General features: G+C 40.1%; 1 pseudogene; it reads right to left on the minus strand.

The window, feature by feature from the left end:
• Nucleotides 1-3643: 3643 nt before the first annotated feature.
• LOC110197057 (small ribosomal subunit protein uS12 pseudogene) lies at nucleotides 3644-3997 on the minus strand (annotated as a pseudogene).
• Nucleotides 3998-4302: the final 305 nt, after the last annotated feature.

The raw sequence follows: 4302 nt of genomic DNA on the forward strand, positions 1-4302 counted from the left end.
TTAGAGGCCATTTTGTTCAAGCCTCTCATTTTACAGTGGGGAACCCAAGTTCTAGAAAGGTTAAGTACATTGCCTAAGACGTAGAGATAGGATGCTAATAACACTTTAGCAGCACTTTACCAATTGTAAAACCCTGTGAAGTAGACATTTAGCTTTTGTTAACTTAAGAGCACAGATTTATGAGAGACAACTGGACTGATATGTGAATAGTTGTCACTTACCTTGGTGCCTGAGCATTGTGTCACCTCAGACACATAAGGTACCCTGAGGGGGAACGTGTGCTAGTCACAGTCTGGGGGACCCTGTCATAAATGTTGGCACACCAGCAGAGTGCTCTCGACTCTGTGTATCTGTCTGTCACATGCACACATGCCAATAATGCAAAGTCCCAAACCACCACAGCTATGCAGATTAGTAAGAGATCACCAAATAGACCTGGATTCAAGTTAGTTTTGATGGCTACTAGCTGTGTCATCATGATCTAGTGATTAAAGTTCACAGAACGTTGGGGTGAAGTATAGCAAAGTCCCAATTCATCGAATCTTTGAGTTGCAAGATAGCTCAGAGACTTTCTCGTCCAATACTTAAAAAGAAAACAGAATCTACTCTGACATATCTGACAATGGGTCATTCAGATGCTGCTTGAAGACCTTCAGTGATGGGAACTCACTACATCCCAAGGAAGTCCATTCTATTTTGAGATAGCCCCGATGATTAGGAATTTTTACCTTCTAGCCAACCTAGATTGAATTTTCTGCAGCTTCCTTCGCAATGCTTTGCCTGCTATTGTGGGGGGAAATGCCACTACACTCTCCACTTGCAGTGGCCATACTTGTCCTCTTCCCACTTCTATTCTTCAGCTGGGTTGGCTTTTGGAGATACTGATATGGTATCAATAATTGGAAGAGGTAACATTAGTTGATATATATACCATCACCATCACCAAAGCCTACTTATTAAGATTATCCATTGACATATATTAGAGAGCAGATTCTTAAAGGAATGGGATATATTCTAGGAGATACTGACTGGGTGTATAAGACCATATTGGATAACTGTGATCAGCCAGAGTGTGGAATAAGGAAATACTGGGGAAAAGACTCTGACTGGGAACAGAGAAGTGATGAAACAAGAGGTGACAGGACTTCATAGACCTGGCCCTTGGTCTATATCTTCTGCTGCGTTCAGTGCCCTTGGTTACTGATAGGTACACTTCTTGAATGGCTATTTCACACAAGTTCTGATGGTTGTATGCTGAAGGCTGATGACCTCTAGTTTTCCAGCTCCAGCAGTAGGACAAGAATGCATTTTAGGTTTTATGGAATCTGTTTAACGGACCCAAGCAGACAAAAGGTACACCAACATATTCCAAAGCAAGCTGAATGCACAGAGTAGTAACAACAACCCATATTTTCTATGATGATTACACCCAGGGAAATATACTAATGATGTTCTGTCTAATCCCAGAGGCATCTATTCAGTGCCTATTATGTGCCAGTATGCATGCTACACATCCATGAGACAAATACAGAAGAATAACCTGCCCCGCCCTCAAGGAACTTACATTCTATGGAGTATATACAACATGCACACATATAAGTAAAAAACAAATTAGGTAATGAAAGACCTTGTATCTGAATCTCCATGCAGAAGATGCCCAAATCTGAATGTCCAGCCTCCAAGAACTCTTCTAAGCTGCAGTCCCACATTTCCAAATCCCTACTGGATATCTCCCTCTACATATCAATCCCATAGGCATCTCAAAAGCAGGTTGTCCCAAACAAAACTCATTAACTCTCCCTCAGATCTGATCTCTTCTAAACTCCCTGTATCTCTGTTGAGAGCATCACTATTCTGCCCATCATCAAGGTTTACAGCCTTGGAGTCATCTTTCACTTTTCACTCTCCTTAATCCAATTACTGTTGATTCCACCTTTACAACATCTTTTATATCCACCCCCTTCTGGTCCCTACATAGACACAACCTTAGGTCAGGTTTTCACTCCCTCTCCCCTAGGCTGTTGCAATAACCTCCTAAATATTCTTCCTACCACTAGTCTTTACCTTCTTCAACACAGTTTCCTCAGAACTGCCAAACAGATATTCCTAAAACTGTTCTGACCATGTCACTCCTCCACTCAAGAGCTTCAGTGGCTTACTCTTGTCTGTAGGTGAAAATGTGAATTGTCCCATTTTACAGTTAAAATCCTTTACTAACTAGCTTCAGACTGATTTTATCTTGCTCCCTATTATGCACTTTAAGTACCAGACAAACTAGCTTGATTTTCTCATACTTCAGTCCTACAAGCCTTTGTATTGGCCGGAATACATTTTCTTCTCACTTCTATTCTTATTCCTTGCTTTAATTGAGGCTCAGTCAAGTGCCACCTCTCACAGGGGACCTTTCCCTAGCCCCAGTTGGTGGGACTCCTCTACAACCTCTAGTTATTTTGTTTATTTTGTATTTATTTAACTGTTGACATATTGTTTCCTTGCAGAAGAATTTATGTGTCTTGAGGCCAGAGACTCTTGTTTTCATCTTCATGTCCCTTGTGTCTAGTACAGTGTCCAGCATACACCAAGTATTTAGTAAATGCTTGTTGAATTGAACAATACTGAGTGATGGAGGCTGAGAGGAGATCTGGGCAAAGTGCTTTTGTAACAGCTGTGGGCAGATCTGCATATGATACACCAGAATGTAGCTGATCAAAAAAAAATTCCAAAGGTTCAAATTGTTCAATTAAAGAAAGCTGATTGGTTGGATTCTCTATTAAAGGCAATCCTGAGCATAAAGCAGTTCTAAAAGGAAACAACCCAAATGCATACACCCAAAGGAGCTCTGTCCTTCAAAGAGATCACACTTGGAGGCTCTGTACTTACTATAATGGTGCCATCCGATATATGGGAAGTCAGTGGAGTTGAGGGCCAAGTTTGAGAACTTTGCTTGGATTGAATACCAACATTATGGTCTCCCCCTCCAACTTTCCACTTGACCCTTTTCTTTTGAGACTGAAAGATTCTTTAGAAAGATGAATTCTCAAAATTAAATTCATTATTTTTCCCTAAACCCACCTCTTCCATGCAAACATGTACAAAACTTATATGGACAGCACATACACACACACACACACACACACACATCTTACACAAATATTGTGCAAAATACATACAAAGTCCCTGCCCTCTTTCATGCCACTTTGAACTTTCCTATACTCTATTTGTGTATGTGTTTAATTCCTTTTACTAGACTGTAATCTTCTTCAGGGCAGCTGGGCTGCATTAGATATTATATCACAATATAATTATGTCATGTAATTACATATCAATATAAAATCATATATTATACTGTATTATATTTATTATAGAAATAATTATATGTCATAATGTAAAGTTATTATGTTACAAAAGATAATCAAGGAAAAAGTGAATCTGCAAAGAACATAGCATGACAGCAAGCTAAATTAGGTAATTTATATATGAAAGCAGAAGGATCAAAAGTAGGTATGAAATGGAGGAAACTTGACAGGCTGTTTTTTTTTTTTACTATGACAAAGACATCATGCAGTTTTTATGATCTTGCTCTTTCTTTCTTGCCTTTGTACAAGGCCAGAAGAGAAACATTGGCCACTTTTACAACCTTGAATCAGACTCCAGGAATATCACTAACAGCATGACCTTTTTGACCAAATCCAGCAACCAAAACTTCATCATTTTCCTCAATAAAGTTCAAGCAGCCATCATGGGGAACAAAGGCAGTGATTTTTTTGCTGTTCTTAATCAGCTGGACTCTCACACACTTCCTGATGGCAGAATTGGGCTGCTTGGCTTCCATACCAGCTTTTCCCAAGACAATCCCTTTTGCGTGAGATGCTCCTCCAAATGGGTTGGCCTTCAAGGCAGTGCCCAAATGAGCTTTCTTATATTTGTCATGCCACTTTTGGTCTCTCCTGTGGCTTCGGAAGTTTCTAGTAGTACAGAGACCACGGCACTTACCCATGCTGCCGCCGTTGGGGCCAAGAGGCAAGAGAGCCTGTTTTTTCTTTTTTTTTTTTTTTGAGAACATTGTCCCATCCACATCAGAAGTCCCTATGGGACTCTACTACTGCAGGTACTATGTGAGGAAGTGGACATGGTGTTTAAGCAGAGGAAACAAGAAAGAGTATATGGAATGATCATAGACACTGATCTGTGTTGGAGCTGACACAATTTTAAAGGCATCAATAATTAAACAGCAGGAGATCAGATAGATCACATTTGGAAAACTATGACACTCTCATTGATCCCAAGCTTCTCCTTACCACA

This window comes from Phascolarctos cinereus, unplaced genomic scaffold (assembly GCF_003287225.1).
Source record: "Phascolarctos cinereus isolate Bilbo 61053 unplaced genomic scaffold, phaCin_HiC Scaffold_4;HRSCAF=312, whole genome shotgun sequence".
NCBI lineage: Eukaryota > Metazoa > Chordata > Mammalia > Diprotodontia > Phascolarctidae > Phascolarctos > Phascolarctos cinereus.